Source organism: Puma concolor, chromosome A1 (assembly GCF_028749965.1).
Source record: "Puma concolor isolate L17-30 chromosome A1, mPumCon1.1.hap2, whole genome shotgun sequence".
In the NCBI taxonomy this organism is placed as follows: Eukaryota; Metazoa; Chordata; class Mammalia; order Carnivora; family Felidae; genus Puma; species Puma concolor.
The window spans coordinates 115,788,665-115,808,080 of NC_141667.1; the positions used below are offsets into that span (position 1 = coordinate 115,788,665).

The 19,416-nt window shown below is 41.4% G+C and overlaps 1 protein-coding gene across 1 annotated transcript in view; it reads left to right on the forward strand.

The window, feature by feature from the left end:
- The first annotated feature begins 1,881 nt into the window (after positions 1-1,881).
- Positions 1,882-19,416, forward strand: part of ANKRD55 (ankyrin repeat domain 55) — a 534,677-nt gene continuing 517,142 nt past the window's right edge. Inside the window, exon 1 of the mRNA XM_086700691.1 lies at positions 1,882-1,988. The gene's annotated coding sequence lies outside the window, so the exon portion shown is untranslated. The remainder of the gene's footprint in view (positions 1,989-19,416) is intronic.

The window sequence follows — 19,416 nt, forward strand, 5'->3', positions numbered from 1 at the left end:
CTTGGAATAGAATAAACTAGGAAAGGAATCAGAACTTTTAATCAGTTCTTGAGCATTTCTCCAATGTAGCTGTCTAGTGGTATATTCTTAATAGAGGAGTTATGAGAATTTTTGGAGCTACGTTGTACTGAAAATATGATCAAACTTAAGTACATAACAGTAAGGGAATTGAAACTGAGTATGTACTAAGACTTCTGAAACCTAATCAGAGTTGAAATGAGGAAGAAAAATAAATTATTGTTACTAGGTGAGAACTCACATTGCCTTACTTTGAATTGGGGACATAAACTCTTGATACGATCTTCTTTGTATCACTTCAACAAATTAAAGAAATTCCCACCTTGATCACTCTTTGATTGACTGAAACCCAAGTTCAAGGTCATATAATGCTTGCAAATAATTGTTCTGGCCCAAAGTAAAGGTTAGTAGAATAGGGCATGTCCAGGCTATGATGTTAGAAGCATACTCTGATGTGCCAATGTTATTTTTCATATGTAGCTGTAAGAAAAGGTTTTATCTCTGCACCGTAACCTGTGTGACTGTTTCCAATGGAAAGGAAGCCATGACCTAGTTGTTAGATGGATTTTGGTGTCAATCCTGAAAAGGATCTTAGCTTTATTACATTTTAGTTTTTTGACTATAGGCAGGTTAACTTCTTTGAGACATAGTTTCTCATCTGTAACATGGGTGTAATAATAACCTCTCATGGGATTTTTGTGAGGATTGAATGGAGAATATGTAAACCACCTGCTTAACAAGTCATTTCCCCATTGTCCTTTCCATCTCTGACTTTAAGAATTCTCACGGTTTGCCATTCACAGTACTTTCTCAGGATTCTCTGGGGTGTTTCTTCTGTCCTGATCTCTCATATCCTTCCATGGATGTCCTTTTTCAGCCCAGTTCTTCCCTCCTCGATCTTGTACTCAATCTCAGTACTATTTAAACTTCTCATCTTGATTTTTTCCATCCCACTTGACTTTCTTCTTTTTTTTCTTTTCTGCAACGAAATGACTTGTTTTATCCTTAGTACTTTATCATTCTCTAAGAATAATTCAGGTATGTATGTTGTAAAAATATTATGACAATACAAATACTTTTCAAAGGAAAAATCCATTCTTATGTTTCAGTGCCTGTCATATGTTTACATTTAAAAAATGCATTTTGTAAATAGCCGAGATGGAGATGTTGATGGAATAGTGTGGTGCAATGGATACAGTACAGGAAGGGGGAAGCTACTTCCTGTTCTGTTCTGGTGACTGTTGGTGGGTCCATTTACTTCTCAAGATCTCAATCTCTTCATCTCTAGAATGAAGCAGTTAAAGAGATTATTCCTGACATCCCTGAAAATAGTCAAAGAGTTGGTATCTTTATAAAATAGGAATGTTTTTCCAGTACTGGCTAACCTGACAGTGCAGCTAACCACAATATCATCATTCAATTTTCTCCCTCAGTTCCTCTGCACAAGTGCAGCAAATAAGCAGAAGATAGTACCCTGTAGGCACAGATAGGATTACTTTCTGCCAAATGGATAATTACATCTTGGCCTTCTTCTACCAGGCCCTGCCACTTGGGCATGTTGATCTTTAGCCACACTGATGCCTGTGGATGGCTTCATGCCCTTGATTCCTCTTATGATAGATCTGTAACTAATCTATAACTGAGTTTATAAAATGTCTGGATAGGGTTAAAGTTTAAACTTTGGCCCTGGAAGGCAACAAATAATGTTTTCTGTGCTGGAAACAGATTCCAAATCTCTCTTTGCTGCAGTGAGAAACAGCAACAGAATTTCATGAGTGTTGGTCCAATCTGATGAGTTTATCAGCTTTATGGGGGTGGGGTTGGGGAGGGAAGATCAGAAACAAACACATTTAGAGAAATGTCCCTCTTTATCTGCTTCTCCATTTGGTTTCTTTTCAGGGTATGGTCAGATGCTTCCCTTCCCCCTATTGAGAGTGAGCTGAAATGCCAACAGGACAGAGGTTTCCGTGGTAAGATGTTAATGTGGAGTCTTACTGTATTTTCAGTGTTTGAGGAAAAGCTAATGAGAACTTTCCAGGGAAGATGGTGGGTGTTATTAACATAAAAATATGTATGAGAATTCTTAAATGAAGGCTTTATGGGATGGATTAGAGGCTAATAAGACCCTTGCTGATTGGTGGTGGGCAGAGTGTGGAGACCTGATGGGGTAGGGGAGAAAGGGTGGGGAAGAAAGACTTCTTTTGGACTCTGGGGACTCGGCCTAGAGTGAAGGCTGGAGGGGAGACTAAATAAAACAGGGGAAGTATGAGAGGAAACAAAGTGACTGAGGGTAGAGAACAGGTGGGAAGCCACTGGCCAGAGGAAGAATGGGGACCTGAAACTGGAGGTAAAAAATACTAGGAGTTATAAAAAAAAAAAAGTAATTTTTGAAGTAAGGGCCACACTGAGAAGAACCTGTTGAGTGCAAGGAAAGTGGACCCTTTGAATCCCAGGGATGAACTTGACTTTGAACCTGTGCCAGGCCAATCAGTGTAGTAGTTGGCTTGGTGCCCTCAGCCTCCAGGCCTCTAACCTTTGCAGCTAAGGCCACAGCTGCCCAGTTTGCCCAAGACTCTGGAGGTAAGCCTGTTGTTATAAAGAAACTAGAACCAAGAGTTCTGGTTCATTGGTGCATGTTGAACTGGGTTCTCAGCTCTGTTGGGCCTGCTTTGATGTGTAACTGGCCTTTTTGCCTTATTTCCTTTTGACTAAACCTCTGTTTAGATCCTGGGAACTACTTCTTTATCTCATAATAATATGGCTAACATTTGATTGAGCCCCAGGATTTGTACTGAGGCTGCTGTTTTGTTTGTTTTGTTTTGTTTTCCCTTGCTCCAAATCATAATCAGAGCCAGGGTTCATTTGTATTATGCCACACTGCTTCTCTGCCCTGCTTCTATATTCAGTCTCTGCCTTGGTTCTCTGTCTGAAGCTCTGACTGTACAGGGACAGGCCACTTGCATGTTCTTCTGTTTTCAGTCCTGCTATTGAATACCCTCAGCACATGTGCCTTTATCTGTTGTTGATGACACATAGCTCGTGGTCTGCCTGCTTTCTGGGTCTTGACAGTTTCACATTTACTGATCCTGCTGCTTAGAGGGAATGCTGCTGGTGGCCCCTGAGATCTCCTGTGGAGCCCTGACTGTATAGGGTTCCGTCCAACTTTGCTTACTCTGCAGTGTAGTTGAGTTGTGCATGTATAGTCTCTGCAGAAAGGCTAGGAGCACAGTTCAGCCAGATAAGATGAGCACTCAGGGTGTGATGTTGGCTAGAGTGGGGGAGCCGACACTCAGTAGCCCCAGGTAGAAATGGTTTTGCAGGTTTGATTTCTAGGTGTGCTGAGGAAGGACCTCTTTCCTTTTTAGTAGTGAATTGGGGTTACTAATTGGAATCTTCGGTGTGGCTGAAGGATTCTGCCAACCTTCATCCTTCATCTTGAGCAAGGCCTACTTGGAGTTCAGTTCCTGACAATGTGCTCTGACTTCCGACTTCCTGTTTTGGTTACAGCAGAGGTTCTCAACTTCACTATACATCAGAGTCACCTGCAGAGCTCCCAAGAACTGCTGAACTCTGTACTCTATCCTCAGAACTTCAGTTTCAGGTGCTCTGGAGTGACATGTAGGCATCCACAGTTTTATAAAAAGTGATCTGGTGATTATGATGCATAGCCAGCATTGCTTCCCACTCATGTGCAGGGTGGTTCTTGGGTTGAGTGTATCAACAGTGAGCAGGAGCAAAGCAGGGTGGCATGATATGAAAGGAAAATTGTTAATTCTGCTTTGCATTGTGAACCCTAGATATTGTGGACTATGTCTGATCAAAGGAGGAGGGCCATGTAGGTTCTTTAAATTGTCCAAGACTGCTAGAGGAAACGTACTGTGTACTTGACTGGTGCTATGGTCCAGAGGCTTAGAGAGGACACTGGAGCTAGGAAGCCTTTTTCTGGGACTGGAAGTTGTTCAGTGGCAGGGTGTTTGAAGGGCAAGTGTTTGGTGGGCAGGCTGATAGTTCTGCATTCTATCTGAATGTGGCCAGCTCCCAAGTTGCCTTGAAGCTTTGAACTGCCCAAAGGTGTTAAACTCTAAGTAAATCAGTATTGCAAAAGCAGAAATGCTGAGGTAAGAGATAAATAGCCTGTTAAAAGGCCAACATTGACGGATCCTTATTTAAAATGTAGTGGTCTTTGTGTGATGGCTGTGATGGCCCACATTTAATCGCAAAGCAGTAGAAAATCAAATTATTTTTGATGATTTAAGATACTTACAGGGTCAGGAATTTTCTTAGCAGAAACACATCTGTGAGGTTTACTTGATTTTGCTCAGATTTTATGTTTTAACATTTTCACTTCCCATTTCTTAACTCTTGTTTTTAAGCATGTAAGGCTGAAAAGGGTCAACCTTAGGTTAAGTGATATAATTTTTTAATCAAAGTTTGAAATAAACAAGACTTTTATGATTAAAAGATGGTAAATCCCTTATCACTGTGATTTTCATGTTAAACAAGGGGTCTCTGCCTGGATATCCAGAGCTCTTTGCCTATAATGGCAGGAGTGTGTGCTCATTCATCTTGTTGGGTCTGATTTGTAATTGAGGTAGTTGGAACTGGTGACCTATAACCATAGAATAAAAGCTAACAACCATTGGACACTTAACTCTCTGCCAGGCACTATGCTAAATTCTTTACATGGATTATTTCATTTGTTCCTTACTATGACTTTAGGATGTAAGAACTATTATTATCACCTCTTTTTTTAGAGATTAAGAGTTGAGGCTTAGAGGGTTAAGTAACTTTCTCAAGATCACACAGCTAGTAAGTGCTAGAACTAAATTCTGATCCCAGACCCATGTTTATAATTACTAAGCTTATATGGTTTCCCTAATTTGTCACTTTGTCACTACTTCATGAAATGGGTTTTCCAAGGCCAGCTTTTGGTGAGCCTATCCTCCTAGGCATATTGCCTTTTCCTCTGTGCTGAGATAAATGACTACACTTGGCCATGACTCTTTGGCCAATAGGCTAAGCTTATTCCCAAATGTGAATAACTGAATAAAAGGGACTGAGGTTAGCTTTTCTTAAGAACAGGAATCTAAGACTATGAGGTGGAAGGAACACTACTGAATATAATCAATTTATTTTAAATAGCAATTTGATAGTACACCCATGTTCACAGTGGTATTATTCACAGTAGCCAAGTGATAGAAGGAACCCAAGTGTCTATTGATGGGTGAATGGATTAACAAAATATGGTATATACACAAAATGGAATATTGTTCAACCTTAAACAGGAAAGAAATTCTGACTTGGGCTACAGCATGAATAAACCTGAGGACATTATGCTACATGAAATAAGCCAGTCACAAAAAGACAAATACTGTGTGACTCTGTTTATAAGAGATATCTAAAGTAGTTAGAGTCATAGGAACAGAAAGTAGAATAGTTGTTGCCAAGGGTTGGGGGAGGGGAAAGAAGGGAGGTGTTTAATGGGTACAGAGTTTCAGTTTTTCCAAGATGCAGTTCTAGAATTGGTTTGCACAACAATGTAAATATACTTAACACTACTTAACTGTACTCTTAGAAATGGTTAAGATGGTAAATTTTATATTATGTATATTTTACCACAACAAACAAGTAGATAAGTAACATTCCCCAACAATGATCAATGTACTGAAAATGTAAGCGAAAACAACATTGTTACAGAACTCTAAAGGAATATTTACATTGTCTTTTTATGTAGGGGATTGCAAACCTAGAAATTGTTATTTTTTTTAATGTTGTCATTACTCTGAGTTTATGGCACATTTATAGAAGCTAAAGGGGATGATAATTGTACCTACAATATAAGGAATATATGATACACATAAAGCAGTTAGTATAGTAATCACACAATCTTAATTATTATTGTTATTGCTCTCTGGAAAAAGAAAGTATTGGAGAAACTAAAAAAAAAAAAAAGCCATTTGCCAGTTCTTAGAAATACATGGTTTTTTCCAAATTAATGACACCTCACTGTGAACAACCATCAACTAGACTTCTTTTAGTTCTAAAGCTCTGCAAATCTTTGATTATTGTACAACTGTTATCTCTACCACTGACAGCATGGAATATTTCTGAGGAACTCCAGCTTTTTCATTACTATTCACACAGGCATGATGGGAGTCTTTATGATGTTTGCAAAAGGTGGTATACCATTTTGATACTAGAGCAACTGGAGACAGGGACTATGAAGAATTTTTTAGGCTGCATTTTCCACATTTGGCTTTCCATGGAGGAGGCAGCACAGGTGGAGAGGCCTAGGCTGTCCTTCCAGTTCTTACTGAATTGTGGGGCATTGTGCACACGTCAGCAATTTCCTGAGCAATTACCTTTTCTCATCTGTGAAAAGATAGGGCTGGACTAGTTGAATCTTGTGTCTCTTCTCATCCTGTCCCTACTCCTTCTTTATACTTACTCCTAGGGGTTTCTGGAGACTGTCCCTAGGGCCATCGTTATACCCTCAGGCTCAGATAATTAGAACGGGTTTGGCCTTAGAAAATTATACTTGGATGAGGAGAACCTGTTAATTGTGCTTTAAGATCTGTCTGTATTAGATACATGTCAATTAAAATATGAGCCCCAGAACTGCCTTTCTGGATAACTTAATACAGAATTATGCCATGCCTTCTGTACAGACTAGTGAGTAGAATGAGCCTTTCTAGATAAACAGCCACTTCTGTCCAAATCTAGGTGGAAATGTATATCCAGCTGTTCACATCCTGGTAAATTGTAACAAGGGGGAACTGTCCCACGATTGTGTCTCAACATTCCTACAATATTAGTAGCTTCTTCTGGAATGTTTGCCTTGATGGACTCCATTCAGGGCTGAGTGTAAGATTTTTGAAATTTTGTGTATGATTTAAAGCCACCGAGTAATAGATTAGGAAGGAGCTGTAAGAAACTGTCCAGTTAATCATGCCACAAAGGTGGGATGTTTTAGTTTAGTTCCCCCAAAAACAAGCCTGAGAGAAAACCTTGGGTGTAAGTAGTTTATTTGGGAAATGAACCTAAGAAGTATGAGTGAAGTAATGGAGAGAGAGTAACAGGAAAGGGAAAAAGCCAGTACAAGGGTGTATTGCTGTGGGCAACAGGAGCCCAATTATACTGGTTTTCTGAGAAGCATCTGGGATGTCTCTGGAATTGTTTTTTGGAAGGCTGGAAAGCTGAGACATTTTTCCTGTTTCCCATGCCCCAATGGTTGAAGACTTTGAAGCCATCTTGAATATGGGCTGAATGGGCTCTTGCACTTTCAGAAGAGATCCTGAGGCAGGAAAACAAAAAATCTACCTGAGATTAATGGAACTTTATGTTCTTAAGCCTTAGTTTCCTCATCTGTGAAATGAGGCTTTTGAAGTCTTTCTTGAAATGTTTTAAGGAAGGACTGTATCATTAGGTAGAGCCCTTAGAATCCAAGTTTGACTTTATTAGAGCCTCAGAAAAACTTCGAATGAGTTTATCAGAAAACTTGTATAAGCTTTGTAGTCAAAGTCCCCAGTGAACTCATACTGATGTCAGTTCTGGAAGGGATTAATGGTCTTAATTGGTGATATAGAAGTAAGACTTTTCACCCACTCATCCAGGATGGATTTGGTTGATTCTGTAGAAGAACCAGATGAGAATTTTAAGAGAGAGAAGAGGAAGATGGCGGCGTAGGAGGACGCTGGGCTCACCGCGCGTCCTGCTGATCACTTAGATTCCACCTACACCTGCCTAAATAACCCAGAAAACCACCAGAGGATTAGCAGAACGGAGTCGCCGGAGCCAAGCGCAGACGAGAGGCCCACGGAAGAGGGTAGGAAGGGCGGCGAGGCGGTGCGCGCTCCACGGACTGGCGGGAGGGAGCCGGGGCGGAGGGGCGGCTCGCCGGCCAAGCAGAGCCCCCGAGTCTGGCTTGCAAAAAGCGGAGGGGCCTGACGGACTGTGTTCCGACAGCAAGCGCGACTTAGCGTCTGGGAAGTCATAAGTTAACAGCTCTGCTCAGAAAGCGGGAAGGCTGGAGGACAAAGGGAAGGAGAGCTGCTGAGCCCCCGGACGACAGAGCTCAGTTTGGTGGGGAACAAAGGCGCTCGCCAGCGCCATCTTCCCCGCCCATCCCCCAGCCAAAATCCCAAAGAGAACCAGTTCCTGCCAGGGAACTTGCTCGCTCCGCGCAAACACCCAACGCTGCGCTTCTGCGGAGCCAAACCTCCGGCAGCGGATCTGACTCCCTCCTGCTGCCACAGGGCCCCTCCTGAAGTGGATCACCTAAGGAGAAGCAAGCTAAGCCTGCCCCTCCTGCCCCTGTGCACCTTGCCTACCCACCCCAGCTAAGACGCCAGATCCCCAGCATCACAAGCCTGGCAGTGTGCAAGTAGCCCAGACAGACCACCCCACCCCACAGTGAATCCCGCCCCTAGGAGAGGGGAAGAGAAGGCACGCACCAGTCTGACTGTGGCCCCAGCGGTGGGCTGGGAGCAGACATCAGGTCTGACTGCGGCTCCGCCCACCAACTCCAGTTATACACCACAGCACAGGGGAAGTGCCCTGCAGGTCCTCACCACGCCAGGGACTATCCAAAATGACCAAGCGGAAGAATTCCCCTCAGAAGAATCTCCAGGAAATAACAACAGCTAATGAGCTGATCAAAAAGGATTTAGATAATATAACAGAAAGTGAATTTAGAATAATAGTCATAAAATTAATCGCTGGGCTTGAAAACAGTATAGCTGACAGCAGAGAATCTCTTGCTACAGAGATCAAGGGACTAAGGAACAGTCACGAGGAGCTGAAAAACGCTTTAAACGAAATGCATAACAAAATGGAAACCACCACGGCTCGGATTGAAGAGGCAGAGGAGAGAATAGGTGAACTAGAAGATAAAGTTATGGAAAAAGAGGAAGCTGAGAAAAAGAGGGATAAAAAAATCCAGGAATATGAGGGGAAAATTAGAGAACTAAGTGATACACTAAAAAGAAATAATATACGCATCATTGGTATCCCAGAGGAGGAAGAGAGAGGGAAAGGTGCTGAAGGGGTACTTGAAGAAATAATAGCTGAGAACTTCCCTGAAGTGGGGAAGGAAAAAGGCATTGAAATCCAAGAGGCACAGAGAACTCCCTTCAGACGTAACTTGAATCGATCTTCTGCACGACATATCATAGTGAAACTGGCAAAATACAAGGATAAAGAGAAAATTCTGAAAGCAGCAAGGGGTAAACGTGCCCTCACATATAAAGGGAGACCTATAAGACTGGTGACTGATCTCTCTTTTGAAACTTGGCAGGCCAGAAAGAATTGGCACGAGATTTTCAGTGTGCTAGACAGAAAAAATATGCAGCCGAGAATCCTTTATCCAGCAAGTCTGTCATTTAGAATCGAAGGAGAGATAAAGGTCTTCCCAAACAAACAAAAACTGAAGGAATTTGTCACCACTAAACCAGCCCTACAAGAGATCCTAAGGGGGACCCTGTGAGACAAAGTACCAGAGACATCACTACAAGCATAAAACATACAGACATCACAATGACTCTAAACCCATATCTTTCTATAATAACACTGAATGTAAATGGATTAAATGCGCCAACCAAAAGACATAGGGTATCAGAATGGATAAAAAAACAAGACCCATCTATTTGCTGTCTACAAGAGACTCATTTTAGACCTGAGGACACCTTTAGATTGAGAGTGAGGGGATGGAGAACTATTTATCATGCTACTGGAAGCCAAAAGAAAGCTGGAGTAGCCATCCTTATATCAGACAAACTAGACTTTAAATTAAAGGCTGTAACAAGAGATGAAGAAGGACATTATATAATAGTGACAGGGTCTATCCATCAGGAAGAGCTAACAATTATAAATGTCTATGCGCCGAATACCGGAGCGCCCAAATATATAAAACAATTACTCATAAACACAAGCAACCTTATTGATAAGAATGTGGTAATTGCAGGGGACTTTAACACCCCACTTACAGAAATGGATAGATCATCTAGACACACGATCAATAAAGAAACAAGGGCCCTGAATGAGACATTGGATCAGATGGACTTGACAGATATATTTAGAACTCTGCATCCCAAAGCAACAGAATATACTTTCTTCTCGAGTGCACATGGAACATTCTCCAAGATAGATCATATACTGGGTCACAAAACAGCCCTTCATAAGTTTACAAGAATTGAAATCATACCATGCATACTTTCAGACCACAACGCTATGAAGCTTGAAATCAACCACAGAAAAAAGTCTGGAAAACCTCCAAAAGCATGGAGGTTAAAGAACACCCTACTCACGAATGAGTGGGTCAACCAGGCAATTAGAGAAGAAATTAAAAAATATATGGAAACAAACGAAAATGAAAATACAACAATCCAAACGCTTTGGGACGCAGCAAAGGCAGTCCTGAGAGGAAAATACATTGCAATCCAGGCCTATCTCCAGAAACAAGAAAAATCCCAAATACAAAATCTAACAGCACACCTAAAGGAAATAGAAGCAGAACAGCAAAGGCAGCCTAAACCCAGCAGAAGAAGAGAAATAATAAAGATCAGAGCAGAAATAAACAATATAGAATCTAAAAAAACTGTAGAGCAGATCAACGAAACCAAGAGTTGGTTTTTTGAAAAAATAAACAAAATTGACAAACCTCTAGCCAGGCTTCTCAAAAAGAAAAGGGAGATGACCCAAATAGATAAAATCATGAATGAAAATGGAATGATTACAACCAATCCCTCAGAGATACAAACAATTATCAGGGAATACTATGAAAAATTATACGCCAACAAATTGGACAACCTGGAAGAAATGGACAAATTCCTGAACACCCACACTCTTCCAAAACTCAATCAGGAGGAAATAGAAAGCTTGAACAGACCCATAACCAGCGAAGAAATTGAATCGGTTATCAAAAATCTCCCAACAAATAAGAGTCCAGGACCAGATGGCTTCCCAGGGGAGTTCTACCAGACGTTTAAAGCAGAGATAATACCTATCCTTCTCAAGCTATTCCAAGAAATAGAAAGGGAAGGAAAACTTCCAGACTCATTCTATGAAGCCAGTATTACTTTGATTCCTAAACCAGACAGAGACCCAGTAAAAAAAGAGAACTACAGGCCAATATCCCTGATGAATATGGATGCCAAAATTCTCAATAAGATACTAGCAAATCGAATTCAACGGCATATAAAAAGAATTATTCACCATGATCAAGTGGGATTCATTCCTGGGATGCAGGGCTGGTTCAACATTCGCAAATCAATCAACGTGATACATCACATTAACAAAAAAAAAGAGAAAAACCATATGATCCTGTCAATCGATGCAGAAAAGGCCTTTGACAAAATCCAGCACCCTTTCTTAATAAAAACCCTTGAGAAAGTCGGGATAGAAGGAACATACTTAAAGATCATAAAAGCCATTTATGAAAAGCCCACAGCTAACATCATCCTCAACGGGGAAAAACTGAGAGCTTTTTCCCTGAGATCAGGAACACGACAGGGATGCCCACTCTCACCGCTGTTGTTTAACATAGTGCTGGAAGTTCTAGCATCAGCAATCAGACAACAAAAGGAAATCAAAGGCGTCAAAATTGGCAAAGATGAAGTCAAGCTTTCGCTCTTTGCAGACGACATGATATTATACATGGAAAATCCGATAGACTCCACCAAAAGTCTGCTAGAACTGATACATGAATTCAGCAAAGTTGCAGGATACAAAATCAATGTACAGAAATCAGTTGCATTCTTATACACTAACAATGAAGCAACAGAAAGACAAATAAAGAAACTGATCCCATTCACAATTGCACCAAGAAGCATAAAATACCTAGGAATCAATCTAACCAAAGATGTAAAGGATCTGTATGCTGAAAACTATAGAAAGCTTATGAAGGTAATTGAAGAAGATTTAAAGAAATGGAAAGACATTCCCTGCTCATGGATTGGAAGAATAAATATTGTCAAAATGTCAATACTACCCAAAGCTATCTACACATTCAATGCAATCCCAATCAAAATTGCACCAGCATTCTTCTCGAAACTAGAACAAGCAATCCTAAAATTCATATGGAACCACAAAAGGCCCCGAATAGCCAAAGTAATTTTGAAGAAGAAGACCAAAGCAGGAGGCATCACAATCCCAGACTTTAGCCTCTACTACAAAGCTGTCATCATCAAGACAGCATGGTATTGGCACCAAAACAGACACATAGACCAGTGGAATAGAATAGAAACCCCAGAACTAGACCCACAAACGTACGGCCAACTCATCTTTGACAAAGCAGGAAAGAACATCCAATGGAAAAAAGACAGTCTCTTTAACAAATGGTGCTGGGAGAACTGGACAGCAACATGCAGAAGGTTGAAACTAGACCACTTTCTCACACCATTCACAAAAATAAACTCAGAATGGATAAAGGACCTGAATGTGAGACAGGAAACCATCAAAACCTTAGAGGAGAAAGCAGGAAAAGACCTCTCTGACCTCAGCCGTAGCAATCTCTTCCTCGACACATCCCCAAAGGCAAGGGAATTAAAAGCAAAAGTGAATTACTGGGACCTTATGAAGATAAAAAGCTTCTGCACAGCAAAGGAAACAACCAACAAAACTAAAAGGCAACCAACGGAATGGGAAAAGATATTTGCAAATGACATATCGGACAAAGGGCTAGTATCCAAAATCTATAAAGAGCTCACCAAACTCCACACCCGAAAAGCAAATAACCCAGTGAAGAAATGGGCAGAAAACATGAATAGACACTTCTCTAAAGAAGACATCCGGATGGCCAACAGGCACATGAAAAGATGTTCAGCGTCGCTCCTTATCAGGGAAATACAAATCAAAACCACACTCAGATATCACCTCACGCCAGTCAGAGTGGCCAAAATGAACAAATCAGGAGACTATAGATGCTGGAGAGGATGTGGAGAAACGGGAACCCTCTTGCACTGTTGGTGGGAATGCAAATTGGTGCAGCCACTCTGGAAAGCAGTGTGGAGGTTCCTCAGAAAATTAAAAATAGACCTACCCTATGACCCAGCAATAGCACTGCTAGGAATTTATCCAAGGGACACAGGAGTACTGATGCATAGGGGCACTTGTACCCCAATGTTCATAGCAGCACTCTCAACAATAGCCAAATTATGGAAAGAGCCTAAATGTCCATCAACTGATGAATGGATAAAGAAATTGTGGTTTATATACACAATGGAGTACTACGTGGCAATGAGAAAAAATGAAATATGGCCTTTTGTAGCAACGTGGATGGAACTGGAGAGTGTGATGCTAAGTGAAATAAGCCATACAGAGAAAGACAGATACCATATGGTTTCACTCTTATGTGGATCCTGAGAAACTTAAGAGAAACCCATGGGGGAGGGGAACAAAAAAAAAAAAAAAAAAAAAAAGAGGTTAGAGTGGGAGAGAGCCAAAGCATAAGAGACTGTTGAGAACTGAGAACAAACTAAGGGTTGATGGGGGGTGGGAGGGAGGAGAGGGTGGGTGATGGGTACTGAGGAGGGCACCTTTTGGGATGAGCACTGGGTGTTGTATGGAAACCAATTTGACAATAAATTTCATATATAAAAAAAAAAAAAAAAAAAAAAAAAAAAAAAAAAAAAAGAAGAACCAGATGATTTGTTTTTTGTCATATTTTCATTCTCAGTTTCCTTAAGAATCTGTTGATTTTCACTGTTGATGATACCTCAGTGAGAAATATGACATGAAGAGTTGTCTTGAAGATATGGCTACAGGGCTCTTCTCATCTCCAAAATCATTGTCCCTATGGAGAGGAGACTGTACCTTAAGAAGATGCACCTGAATTTCTCTACTGAGTTTTTGGTTTTGTTTCTTGGGCGGTAACCATTGTTCTGTATTGGTGGGGAAAAGTCAGTCTCGGGCTGGTTGGGAATGAGCAAAGTTAATGTCTCTGTGGCCGTAAACCCCTTGCAGAAACATCACAGATATGGCCCTAGGAAGTCAGTGATTGATATGAAAACTCAAATTTAGTTTTAAGCCTGGAGTTCAACCATTTTTCCTGCATTGGGAGTTTTCATAATGGAAAAGAAATATGAGATGTTCTATTAAGAAACACCTTTGCATTATGCAACTCCTTTTGATCACAATAAGTTTCTGAAGGACTAGGACTCCAAGAAGGAGGAGAAAAGTCACAGCTTTGCAAAGCCTGTGAATATGCCGCTGTGTGTATTCTTGGTGAGCTGTTCTGAAGATTGGTTTTTATTTTTTTATTCTTTGTTTTAAGGTTAGTGGTTCAGAAAACTGAATCATAAAATAAAAGCCAAAGGATTTGGAAAAGACTACAAAATTCCTGAGTTAATGGAATGAAACATTTGGGTTTGCTTTGTCCACTTTGATCGGTGAATCTATACATTTTATATTATGATAATATATACTTATAACTGAAATTCCTCTATTGTTGGTTATCATGTCTGAAATGCTCTCATAATAATCCCAAAATGTTCCCCTTTCACTAAAACAACTTTTTTAATATCACAATTATTGACAAACCAGGTTACTTTTTAAGAATCTACATACCCCATTATAGCAGAACAAACAGTATTGTTAAAATCTTTGAGAGTCCTATTCCAAATTACTATGAAAGCTTCAATCTGTTCCCTGCATTTGTATGTTATTCACAGTGATCCTGCCAATGTTTATCACCCATTTATGAACTTGGTTACCATCATGGCATATTAAAATTCAGTGGTAACCTGAACTGTATTCTGGAGTGGAGAGAGCCATTGTTTTCCATAAATACACACTCGCTGACCTGGATTTGTTTTTAGTTTATGTCCATCATCTGCTTAAAGAAAAATAAAGAAAAGGCACTGAAGTCACAGAGGTAGGGGAAGCTTTGGCTGCCATGATGCGTAATGGTGTAAGGGAGTTTATTTCTGGTGACAATCTTGAGCTCTGGAGAGGAAGGCAGCATGGATTGAATGAACCCCTCGGGAAGGTTTGAGCACCTCCTATGAGTATAGCACTGTGATAGAGGATGGATAAGAAAGTACTAGAGATCTGTCTTGCATGACCTTAGAATCTGAGTGGGGAAAGGAACCATGCAGTTTAAGCCCCTATGCAGTGCTCTATGAAATTTAGTCTGAATGAGCGATGCATTGCTGGTGCCCTCGGAATTCAAAGACCAGAGACTCTTGCTGTGGGCTGCTGTGCTTGACCAGCACCATGAAGGGTAGAGTACACCTAAACACAGATAGAAGACTAGAAAGCAAATTTTGGGGAATGAGTTGGAAAGAAGTGATGTGGTCTGGAATTTTAGCTAAATGAGTTCATGCCACTGATGATGCACACCAGAAGGCAAAACAAATCTTTGTGCATGGGATTGTTTCAAAGAAAAAAATAATCACCCTTCTTTCTTTTATAGGCTACTGGCATAATATCAGTATGACACAGAGGGTTTTTACTTCTTCAGGTGTTTTGGTTACATTGGCCTCCTACAGATAAGGTGGGAGATTGGGCATATTGCTGTTTTTCTGACAAAAGCATTTTCCCCCATGGCTAGTTCTTCTTGAAATGATACTTCTTTCTTATTTTTCCATGGCTGGAAAATTCATACATGGATATGGGCTTCTTTGAGAATGACAACAAGGTTATTTGGAGGGAAGTTGTTTGTGAGTTAAGAACTCTGTCCTTTTATTTGGATTTCCTTAAGTAATATTTTTCTTTTGTTTCCTACATTTTTACTTGTTCTTCCCTTTTGTTCTCTTGCTCTGCTTGGTAGTATAGGCTATCTTAGATTTTTGGCTTCTTTTATAATTTTATTTTTATGAGAATTATCTCAGAATTGCTTACAAATGGGACATAGATACACTTTTCTACCTTTCCCTTGTCAAGTCTGAAATTTCTGGTCCAATGCAAAAAGGTACAGCCACTCTGGAAGATAATTTGGTGGTTTCATTAAGAACTGAATATATTCTTAACATAAAATCAGCAGTCATGCTCCTTGGTGTTTACCCAACGGAGTTGACTTACGTCCACACAAAAATCTGCATGTGGACATTTATAGCAGCTTTATTCATAATTTCCCAAAGTTGGGAGCAACTAAGGTATCCTTTAGTAAGTGAATGGATAAATAAACCATGGCACATCTAGACAATAGAATATAATTCAGCATTAAAAAGAATTAAATATCAAGCTATGAAAAGACATGGAGGAAACTGAAATTAATATAACTAAGGGAAAGAAGCCAATCTGAGAAGGCTACATACTGTATGATTCCAACTGTATGGAATTCTGGAGAAGGCAAAAATATGAAGACAGTAAAAAGATCAGTAATTTCCAGGCACTGAAGAAGGGGGAAGAAATGAATAGGCAGAGCACAGAGGAGTTTTAGAGCAGTGAAAACACTCTGAATGATAAAATGATGATACGTGTCATTACACATTTTCTGGATCCATAGAATGTACAACACCAAGAGTGGACCACAATGTAAATCATGGATTTTGGATGATAATGATGTATCAACAGAGGTTCATCAGTGGTAACAGATGTGTACCATTTTGGAGGGGGATGTCCGTAATATGGAAAGCTGTGGATATGTGGGCATAGGGGGGAGGTGGGAATGGTGACTTTGTCTCCATTTTGCTGAAAGCCTAAAGTTGCTGCCCCAAATAAAGTTTTTAAATAGGAAAAAATCCAAGAATGCCCCTGAATTGGAGAAATCTAGTAAATAGACTGCTTTATAAACTTAGAAAATCATGCTGTGGTAGGGAAGATGGCGGCGTAGGAGGACGCTGGGCTCACCGCGCGTCCTGCTGATCACTTAGATTCCACCTACACCTGCCTAAATAACCCAGAAAACCGCCAGAGGATTAGCAGAACGGAGTCGCCGGAGCCAAGCGCAGACGAGAGGACCACGGAAGAGGGTAGGAAGGGCGGCGAGGCGGTGCGCGCTCCACGGACTGGCGGGAGGGAGCCGGGGCGGAGGGGCGGCTCGCCGGCCAAGCAGAGCCCCCGAGTCTGGCTTGCAAAAAAGCGGAGGGGCCTGACGGACTGTGTTCCGACAGCAAGCGGGACTTAGCGTCTGGGAAGTCATAAGCTAACAGCTCTGCTCAGAAAGCGGGAAGGCTGGAGGACAAAGGGAAGGAGAGCTGCTGAGCCCCCGGTCGACAGAGCTCAGTTTGGTGGGGAACAAAGGCGCTCGCCAACGCCATCTCCCCCGCCCATTCCCCAGCCAAAATCCCAAAGAGAACCAGTTCCTGCCAGGGAACTTGCTCGCTCAGTGCAAACACCCAACTCTGCGCTTCTGCGGAGCCAAACCTCCGGCAGCGGATCTGACTCCCTCCTGCTGCCACAGGGCCCCTCCTGAAGTGGATCACCTAAGGAGAAGCAAGCTAAGCCTGCCCCTCCTGCCCCTGTGCACCTTGCCTACCCACCCCAGCTAAGACGCCAGATCCCCAGCATCACAAGCCTGGCAGTGTGCAAGTAGCCCAGACAGGCCACCCCACCCCACAGTGAATCCCGCCCCTAGGAGAGGGGAAGAGAAGGCACGCACCAGTCTGACTGTGGCCCCAGCGGTGGGCTCGGGGCAGACATCAGGTCTGACTGCGGCTCCGCCCACCAACTCCAGTTATACACCACAGCACAGGGGAAGTGCCCTGCAGGTCCTCCCCACGCCAGGGACTATCCAAAATGACCAAGCGGAAGAATTCCCCTCAGAAGAATCTCCAGGAAATAACAACAGCTAATGAGCTGATCAAAAAGGATTTAAATAATATAACAGAAAGTGAATTTAGAATAATAGTCATAAAATTAATCGCTGGGCTTGAAAACAGTATAGCTGACAGCAGAGAATCTCTTGCTACAGAGATCAAGGGACTAAGGAACAGTCACGAGGAGCTGAAAAACGCTTTAAACGAAATGCATAACAAAATGGAAACCACCACGGCTCGGATTGAAGAGGCAGAGGAGAGAATAGGTGAACTAGAAGATAAAGTTATGGAAAAAGAGGAAGCTGAGAAAAAGAGAGATTAAAAAAATCCAGGAATATGAGGGGAAAATTAGAGAACTAAGTGATACACTAAGGAGAAATAATATACGCATAATTGGTATCCCAGAGGAGGAAGAGAGAGGGAAAGGTGCTGACGGGGTACTTGAAGAAATAATAGCTGAGAACTTCCCTGAACTGGGGAAGGAAAAAGGCATTGAAATCCAAGAGGCACAGAGAACTCCCTTCAGACGGAACTTGAATCGATCTTCTGCACGACGTATCATAGTGAAACTGGCAAAATACAAGGATAAAGAGAAAATTCTGAAAGCAGCAAGGGGTAAACGTGCCCTCACATATAAAGGGAGACCTATAAGACTCGTGACTGATCTCTCTTTTGAAACTTGGCAGGCCAGAAAGAATTGGCACGAGATTTTCAGTGTGCTCGACAGAAAAAATATGCAGCCGAGAATCCTTTATCCAGCAAGTCTGTCATTTAGAATAGAAGGAGAGATAAAGGTCTTCCCAAACAAACAAAAACTGAAGGAATTTGTCACCACTAAACCAGCCCTACAAGAGATCCTAAGGGGGACCCTGTGAGACAAAGTACCAGAGACATCACTACAAGCATAAAACATACAGACATCACAATGACTCTAAACCCATATCTTTCTATAATAACACTGAATGTAAATGGATTAAATGCGCCAACCAAAAGACATAGGGTATCAGAATGGATAAAAAAACAAGACCCATCTATTTGCTGTCTACAAGAGACTCATTTTAGACCTGAGGACACCTTTAGATTGAGAGTGAGGGGATGGAGATCTATTTATCATGCTACTGGAAGCCAAAAGAAAGCTGGAGTAGCCATACTTCTATCAGACAAACTAGACTTTAAATTAAAGGCTGTAACAAGAGATGAAGAAGGACATTATATAATAGTGACAGGGTCTATCCATCAGGAAGAGCTAACAATTATAAATGTCTATGCGCCGAATACCGGAGCGCCCAAATATATAAAACAATTACTCATAAACATAAGCAACCTTATTGATAAGAATGTGGTAATTGCAGGGGACTTTAACACCCCACTTACAGAAATGGATAGATCATCTAGACACACGGTCAATAAAGAAACAAGGGCCCTGAATGAGACATTGGATCAGATGGACTTGACAGATATATTTAGAACTCTGCATCCCAAAGCAACAGAATATACTTTCTTCTCGAGTGCACATGGAACATTCTCCAAGATAGATCATATACTGGGTCACAAAACAGCCCTTCATAAGTTTACAAGAATTGAAATCATACCATGCATACTTTCAGACCACAATGCTATGAAGCTTGAAATCAACCACAGAAAAAAGTCTGGAAAACCTCCAAAAGCGTGGAGGTTAAAGAACACCCTACTAACGAATGAG